At 39.0% G+C, this 9,440-nt stretch overlaps 1 non-coding gene across 1 annotated transcript; it reads right to left on the reverse strand.

Moving 5' to 3' along the window:
• Nucleotides 1-2,223: 2,223 nt before the first annotated feature.
• Nucleotides 2,224-2,345, reverse strand: LOC129227072 (U5 spliceosomal RNA). The gene has a single exon (XR_008580821.1). It is a non-coding gene; the product is annotated as a U5 spliceosomal RNA (small nuclear RNA).
• Nucleotides 2,346-9,440: the final 7,095 nt, after the last annotated feature.

Here is a 9,440-nt window from a genome sequence, read left to right on the forward strand (position 1 = left end):
GCAGCTACTGTACGATAAGACAATCCAGCTTCACGAAGGCCGACGATTCTGCCCCGTTCAAACTCCGAAATTTTCTCAAATTTCGCTTTCTTTCGTCGAAGAGGCATAGTAAAGATTGAGTTAACGTTTACTCTAGCATATAACCACCGATAATCATACACACCTCGCTACAGCCGTCTATTTATATTCGGTTCGGTCCACCATTCAGAGGGCGCTGCTCAGCATACGCATGCGCTACCGGTCTGCAATTCTAATCATTTGCGTATCATGCCCTACTTTACATTTCCTGCAATTTTGAATTCACTCGCGTAAGTCCTTCGTGGTGTTGCAATTTTCACAAAGAGCAGTGTATATTCAGCCTGTCTCAAAGTGGCCTCCTCCGGCGGCGATACACAGATCCACAGACGTGACTTGAAATTTTCAGCGATGGGCCGCAGGTCCTCTGGTGACAATCGAACCCATTCCCGACGCAGTGATTGCTTTAGCCTCTCCAAACTTTTGTGGGGCTTAGCACAAGCCCTGGCCTTCAAAACGGACCACACCCTGTAGTCCATCGGAATGAGGTCTAGCGAGTAGGGTCGCCATTCCACCAACGAGATTAAGTCAGGAAAATGGGTCTTGCACCAGTCTTGCGTCATTTTCCTTCTGAGCCAGTGCCGAGTCCTGTTGAAGCGTCCACTTTGCATCAACCAAGTGCTGTTGAGCCCAGAAAAGCACAACAGCCTCAAGAATGTCGCGGCGGTAGACTTTTTGGTTGATTTTCACCTCTTGATCCACGAAAACGATTGGGGTCTTACCGCCGGCGCAGATTCCGCCCCCAAATCATCACCGAAGAGGGTTTTTGACTGTGTCCGACGACGGCTGAGTTCTCCGGATTCATTTTGGTGGTTGTGCGCTTGCTCGACAATAAACAGCTTCTCGTCCGTGAAGAGGATATGCTATCATCATTGAGCAGAGGCCCGAAGCTTGAGTTGGCGGCAACTTTGTTGTCGTCGGTGAGGTGCTGAACTTTCTGGAGCTTGTACGCCTTGAGGTTGAGCTCCTCTTTTGCCATTCGGCGGACTGATCGATCGCTGTGATGCCGGTCTCACGAACGATTTTTCTCATGGAGAGCCTCGGATTTCGCTGCACTCGCTTCTTGATCTTGCAGTTGGTGGGCATGTTGACAGTCCGCTTTCTGCCACTTCCTGGACGGCGGCCATCGTGGCCAAGTTCCTTGTATCGTTTGTTGTTTCAGACACGACGTCCTTTCCAACACCGAGCAAAAAAGAACAATCTCACAATGACTTTTCCCTTGCTGAAACAGTTCCACAATTGCAACACGTTTGTTTGACATTCAATAAAGAAAAGCATGTCAATTAATCAATAGAAACATGACAAATGACTGGCACAGAAAAATACGGAGAATTAAAAAAATCATGCGGTTGCACTTAAACATGTTCGCAAAAAAAAAAAAAAACTCATACAAAAAGGATGCCATTTTTTTGCCACACCCTGTAGTGTTTCATTTGTTCCCCGCACCTTCCTCACAGTTATGGAACAATAATGCAGCGAAGCAAAGCTTCCAGTTAACATTATCTTTTGTTGTCAAATCTAAATAATGCTCGATGATCATTAAAGTACTGTTGATTTAAATTGTCAAAAAGAAGGTCATTGCTGTCATATTCGATGTAACTCAATTTAAGTATTTACTAAGTTTTTCAGTTCGCCAACGGTTTCCGGTAGAGGTTCCTTTAGTTTGATCATGCTTCTGAACATTTAAGTTTTTATCAAATGTAATATTTACGTCTCAATCGCCGAGGCAAGCTGTCAATGAGTTCATTGACAGCTGAAGTAACCTTAGCCAAGACACTCCACTGATGTGCGTAGATCATCAATGGTTTGTGCCAGTGGTCCTCGGTTCATGTCAATGAGATCCCACAGATGTTCGATGGAATTCAGATCTGGAGAGGATGCCGACCAGGAAAGGATGTTAAATCTGGTGAGGTTGTTATGAGTACTCCGTACGACATGCGGTCTGGCATTGTCCAGTTGGGTGCGGTCTGAAACAAGGGAAAAACAGCAGGCTACACAACTTGTGTGACGTAGTAGTCCACTACCAAACTGCCATCAATGTTGACCTGGGGTTTCCTGTGATCAAACATTACGCCTCTCCAAACCATGATGCGCGAGGAGGGACCGGTATGCCACTCAGTGAAATGGGCTGGTAATCGCAATTTGTGGATGCATTTAGATTAACTACATTATTCTCAATTTGTTTAAGCTCATTTAAGTTGTTCCCCTCCACGGTAATCATTAGCAAAACGTGAAAGATTAGCACGAGGTTTGAAGGGAAACCAGAGCATTCGTAGCGTAACTGCCATATTCTAGGTTTCCACCATATCCCTCGGCGGCAGTCATTTCTTCTCAAACAAAAACGAGATTCATCCGTGAACAATACTTGATGCCATTCGAGTGTCCAGGTCCAATCACGCAGACACCATGCCAGACGTCTGGCCCTGTAGTAAGCAGTCAATGTGGCTTGGCTAAAGTCACCTCAAGAATCCATCAATGAACTCACTGATAGCATGTCTTGCCGGATTGAGCATGTATTGCTGCCCCAGGTGGGCACATTGGATACTGAATAAGTTGGGTAATTTTTAATAACTTTTATCTGTTTTTCTATCATTTGCATATCCATCTCACTACTATCACTCCTGAAATTTTCATGACGCAACGCACATTCTTTCCTGGTGTGGTAATTTCAGTTTTGATGAGTGTATTTTAGGCACTCAGAACAGTTTCTTGAAATTTAGCATTGCACCGGCTAAATCTAACAATTATGATCTTGAAGAAATATGAACAGCAATACAGTAGACCGTCGATTAACCGTAGTGATTGGGACCAGACCTCATTCAGTAAATCGAAAGTTCTGTATAAAATAAGTACTCAAAAGTGACTGTCATGAGGCAGTAGAAACTTTAAACATGATCACATTTACAAAATGACTGTTATATATGAGGTAGTCAGAAGCAAAGACATGCAAGTGGACATTTTCAAGTTTTGAGTAAAACGCGTAAAAAGATATCGTCCTAAGTAGGCTTCCATTGAGTTATTTTTATTTTTTTAATCATGCTGTACAGCTGCACCTAGCAGGGCTACTAGTACTATCTCTTGCCCAAAGACACAGGAGAGGTTTCCATACTACTGATGCTAGTTGTCTCCATTTTTTTAATTTTGCCCCTTAAATCTCTTTTGTTTCTCAATGCCTCATATGATCTTTTTAATTGCATTACTACAGTATGAAAAAATTTGTTCATTATACATCACGCAAGTCTGAAAAGATAACATGAATTTTATAAGACATAATGTAGTAAACTTTTACCTTTAATATTTTATTACCAATACACTTTAAACATAAATGTGCGTAGTAAAGTCAGAACAAACAACGTAAGTAGAAGCACAAATTTGTAAATTACAGCAGACACGTGTTTCGGCGTTACAGGGAACGCCTTTTTCAATGCAAAAAATAATGAGCTTATGGATGAAAAGACATCCGACAAAAGCCAAGAGCAGATAAGCATGCAGCTTAAAAGATAAAAACAGCGGATTAGCCAAACACCAATGACAAAGTTATAAACCGATCAGGAACCAATAGGAATGCAAGCAAAGGCCAGGAGCTTTCTCTTAGGTACGAACCCAGAAAAAAAGAATTCAATTGGACAAGGATTAAGCCGAAGCTTAAACAAAAAGAAAAGAAATTGTCAGTAACCGTGAACCGCAAGAAAGGAAAAGCAGAATGGAAAACCATGAAATAAAATAAACAGAAACAAAAAATATTCGAAAAAAGGAAAAATAAAGATAAATAGAAGAAAATTGGGGGGGGGGGATTTTTCCTTTTTTCGAATATTTTTGTTTCTGTTTATTTTATTTCATGGTTTTCCATTCTGCTTTTCCTTTCTTGCGGCTCACGGTTACTGACAATTTCTTTTCTTTTTGTTTAAGCTTCGGCTTAAACCTTGTCCAATTGAATTCTTTCTTTCTGGGTTCGTACCTAAGAGAAAGCTCCTGGCCTTTGCTTGCATTCCTATTGGTTCCTGATCGGTTTATAACTTTGTCATTGGTGTTTGGCTAATCCGCTGTTTTTATCTTTTAAGCTGCATGCTTATCTGCTCTTGGCTTTTGTCGGATGTCTTTTCATCCATAAGCTCATTATTTTTTGCATTGAAAAAGGCGTTCCCTGTAACGCCGAAACACGTGTCTGCTGTAATTTACAAATTTGTGCTTCTACTTACGTTGTTTGTTCTGACTTTACTATTCAGCACAAAGGTATTTATTTATCTTATAAATGTGCGTAGTTAGACCTAAGGTCCCTCCGACCATGGCCCCACTGAATGCGCTGGCGCTTACCAGGCCTTGACAATTTTTGACTTTCCTGTGTTAAACCGGGGCAACTATTTCTGCACTTGAACATGGCCACACTAGATGGAAAAACTTCAAAATTTCATATTTGCCCATTCTGACCGCAAGGAGGCGCCACAAGCCACGGTTGCATCAACCAATCAACGACAAGTTTCAAAGCTTGTTTATTTTAATTAATAAATGAAACAGAAAACAAACATCAATATTTCGCAAGATGCTCAGAAATATACCGAATCAACCATTTCGAATCAGCAATGTTATTCAGCTGATTATTTAATGCGTAAATGGAGCATCTAAAGTTGGTTTGACCATTTCTTTTAATTTAAGTTTACATGCTCATTTATAGTTTGTGTTTCATTTGTTGGATTATTTTACGCTTAATGGAGAAACTTAATTATTCAGAGGATTATTTTTTATTTTAATGGACTTTTTGATCTTGTTTCTAGGCTTGCTTCGCTTATAAGTCTTTCAAAAGACAAAATAGCTTATGGTATCGCCAAATAAGTACTTTATATGAAACTTGAAATAGTTCCTGGCAATAAATAAAATTGAAACTAATCGCCAGCTTAAAAAATGCACCCCTACGTACCTATAACGGAAAATTACCCCCCTCGCCACCCTTTTTTTATTTTAAGAAATGCTAGATATTTAGAGCTGCTCCTAACTATTAGAACAAGATAATAAAAATTTGTAAGCAGATCTCAGATTCCTGTGGACGGTCTACTGTGTGTGTGTATTTTATTTTTCCAACAGAAAATTCATATCCTAATTTTCGCCAAACTTGGCGATCAAATTTCTTACAAAGTTTCTAGTTCAAAGCTCCTTTCTCATTCATTTTTCAAGTAAAGAAAATAGTTTTTTATGACTAGAATTCAATGTTTACAAGATTTTACATCGCTAAATATTTTAAATTTTCTTAAAAATACAGTCGATTTGCGATAACTCGAAGTCCGATAACTTAAATATTATTATAACTCGAAGTTTTTATGAAGTCCTGACTTTTTTGTTTTTAATTCCATTCTAATTATTCTAAATAACTCGAAGTTAACTTCCTTCAACTTGAAGTTTTTTCCAAGATTACTCGAAATTTATTTCGAAAGAACGAAAAAAAAAGAAAGAAAGAAAGAAGTGACTATGGGAGAATAATTATTTCACCTTCACTTGCAATCCGAATTTGAAACGAATGAAGATGTGCACCTTTCCTGAAGTGGAATCAGCTCTATTCAAGTGGTTCCAGCATACTTTTGAATTTTGTCTATCAATATATTTGACTAAACTGTGCATATTGTGCTAAAAAACTGAAGTTCTGTAATTTTGTCTGTTATATGTACATATTAATTAAAGTATTCGATGGTTTTTAATATTAAAATATCAAAAACCAAAACTAGCGCTAAGTCAAACTTTCGATAAGTCGAAGTTTTCCGTCGGTCTTTTTACATTCGAGTTATCGCAAATCGAATTTTTATTTATTTTTTAATTATGCTATGAATTTCCTTTCGTAAGGAAAAAAAATCTGCACTTTTTCGAAATAGCTCTTGTGCACTAAACTTTTGTGCATTTCTATGCGTATTGTGCACTAATATACTACTAAAATCTACACTAAAGTTATTATAACATGAAATGTGCTAAAAATGGAAGGGGAAAAAGATAAATGACATTATTTTCGTGTCCGTAAAATATTGGTGCGAGAACCACGGACCCGTCGTAGAACCATGTATTAGGCCCACTCTGATTTTAAATGTTTTTAAAATTTTGTTAATGGTTCATTTTCTTAAATTGCCATCATATTTTAAACTTTTCTATTGTTCTTCATTTGAAAAAGAATATTCCTAACCAGGCCTGTCAAGTGGGGATATCAAGGGGGGAGGGGGCAATTATGACACCCCTAAATTTTACAAACACACTAAAATTAGGCATTTTGCTCATATTTTGTTGTTTTTTCCCGAACACAAAACCTTTGCCCCCCCCCCCCCTCGGAAATTTTTAAATGTCGGGCCGGTTCCCAAGTGTACATTTTTAATTAAATTCTGTTCGTTGTAAAATATACACTACATTACGAGCGAAAGGAATGGCAATTGTTAACGTAAATTCCTCTTATACCTCCCCCCCTCTAATCCCCATCAGGGTCAAAAGGGGCGATGAATGACCCTCTCAAGTTTTGAGAAATGAATGTATTTACAGATTGCGGAGCGTGTTTTTTTTTCGGCGTAATTTATTGAGCAGAAAAAATTCGCATGTAAATGACCATGTAAAATTAGAAATGAGGGCTGCCTGCCATATATCATCAATCTTAGAACTGTTGTGTCCAAAAAGGAAACCTCAGGGGATTTTCAATAAAAAATTTGAAAATTATTTGCAAAGCTTTCAAAAAAAAAAAAAAAGCGTTTGAAAAAATACATTAAGAATTACGCATTAATGTTAAAATATATATATATATATTTTCTGTATTTAGTTTAAATTTTTTATTACGCGTAATTTTTGATATGATATTAAAATAACAATAAGAAATGCTCTTCACCTTTGTAATACAATGTTTATTCAGCACTTTATCTCTTCATTCCTACTTTTAAAATTAAAATTTTCGTCAAATGACGTACGCCCGATAATAAGTCGAGAAATCACGTATTCACAGATTCCAAAGCGCCAACGCTCGCAATCACGCCAAGTGGAAACAAAAACAGGGGTAGCCAGTGGCGCCCTCTTTGTTGCCATGAGTTTCAGCGATTGCCACGGCCTTTAAGTATTCAGTGGGGCCATGCTCCGACGCATCAGCTTAAGATTAGCCATTTTGGATCGGAGCGCGTGTTTGAGTGGTTGTCTTTTCTGGTGAGTTATCGCGTTTGATGATTGTTCACTGAGCAATTATTAGAGGCACGTGAATTGTTTATTAAATAAAATATCATTTTCGGCAAATTTGGCGAAATCCGCAAACTTTGCTGTGGTAACCCTGGGAGTGCAACAATGAAAAAAACCGATCCAAAATGGCAAAACTTAAGCTGATGCGTCGGTCTATCTATATAGCGGCTCTAGTTAGACCATAAGAAACAATACTGTAAACGCACTTATTTTTACGAGTCGTAATTTTGGCGAAAATGAAGATATCGGTGATTTCGCGAATTTTATATGAACAAAAAAAGTAATGGTAAAAAAAAGTATTTCGTGAAGCTTAAATTTCTGCGATTACGTCGGACTCGCGAAAATAAGAGCTTTTACAGAATTTTACTTCATATTCGATCGCTTTCGAACTTGCCTAACGTCATTCAAAAATAATTATTATTATTATTATTATTTAGAGTTCTAAATTTATTGGACAGTTTTAGGGGGGGGGGACGAAAACAGAAATGATAAAAATGTATAGATATATGTCTGCAGTGGAAATAGCTGCATCCGGTGACCATGAAATGGTAGGGCTGTCCGAGGGGGGTTAGGGGGCGAGCGGGGCAATCGTCCCAGGCGCCACAAAATGAGGAGGCGAAGCAGGGCTCCTCTTGTTTCCACGGAACACGACGACATTCACATGAAATGAGGGGTGCCTTGCGGCGCCCCTCATTGTATAAAATTAGGGGCGCCAACATTCGTTTCCTTTGTATCATTACAGGGGCGGATGGGACTGCATAAACCGGCCCTGGCATTTACCGGCCAGCCGGCCCCTTAAGACTTGCTCCTTGAAGAGGAGACGCACCCCCCCCCCTTAGTTTTTCCAGATGTAAAGGCGAGAGCGGATACATCTTCTAGTTTTAAGACGGAGTCACCACTAGAATTTAAGGACTCAAATTAGAAGAATAGCGTTTACGAATGTGGAGGAAAAGAATTAAAAAAAAAACACTTGCATAGTAAAAAGTGTAATTTTCGTGCAGATGATGGGGGGGGGGGGTTCGGGGGCACTCCCCCGTAAAATCTTTGAAATTACAGCTTCAAAAACGTATTGTTGGACTATTTCTAGATGTTCTTGGGCGATGTTTGCGGGAGGGGTACTTAAAGAATTCCCCAAAACGTTTTCGAAATCAGAACTTTAAAACGTATGTGTAAGCTATGTTTGGAAACACTAGGAGAAGGGAAAAAGTTCAGGAATTCTTTTTGCGCAAAATTTCTCACTCGAAGTTCCCAAAGCGCCAATTTAGGTGCAATTGGCGCTCTTTGGGAGGAGGGCGATGTTGTTTGAAATTGAAGTTCTTAAAAAGTTTGTTATCGATAAGCCCCCCCCCCTCCCAAATCGGTATCTGAAGGTCTTATGTGCAACAACGATTGAAGAGGAGGAACATTTCACGCGATATTGAGTGAAAACAGAATGCATAGTTTTAATGAACGTCTTTAGACTATATTCGGCAATGTTAATGAGAGCAAAAATCCGGTGCGCTCTCCCTCTCCCCCAGGGAATTTTTTTATTTGTTGTCTTAAAAATGCATTCTATGTGATCTTAGGTAAAGTTAGGGAGAGAAAAGGTTCGGGGTGCTCTCTAGGATTATTTTCGAAGTTGAAATATAACGAAAGGGATTGTAGGTCTTCTTTGATAACGTTAAGGGGAGCGAAGCTGAAAAAACTTTACTTTAGTCGACTTTCAATGATGTGAGAGGGAGTAGTTTTCGGGAGATAATTCGGAATTGAAGCCAATAAAACGAAATTTAAGACGACCTTTAAATGATGCTGGCGAGCGTGTTGGGCACGCTCGAACGAAAAATTTTCGAAAACGCAGTTTTTGGCAATCTTAGGTAATGTTAATGTGTGAAGCTATTCGGGGACCCTCTTTCGATAATTTTTCGAAATTTGAATTCTAAAACGCAGATCATATTCGCTGATGTTATCAAGGGTTCGGGGACTCCTCCCAGAAATATTTTCGGTATTGAACCTCTAAAAAAGAAATTTCGGGCCATCTTTGGTGATACAAGAGGGAGGAGAGTTTCGATGACCTCTGAAATTTTTTAAATGGAGGTCCTAAAAATGAAATTTTAAATGATATTTAAAAATGGGGTGGAGGCGTTTCTGCCGGATTTGGGTGATCACTCTCCTGGAAGCTTTTTGAATTTGAAGTCCTAAATACG

This window comes from Uloborus diversus, chromosome 7 (assembly GCF_026930045.1).
Source record: "Uloborus diversus isolate 005 chromosome 7, Udiv.v.3.1, whole genome shotgun sequence".
Taxonomy (NCBI): Eukaryota; Metazoa; Arthropoda; class Arachnida; order Araneae; family Uloboridae; genus Uloborus; species Uloborus diversus.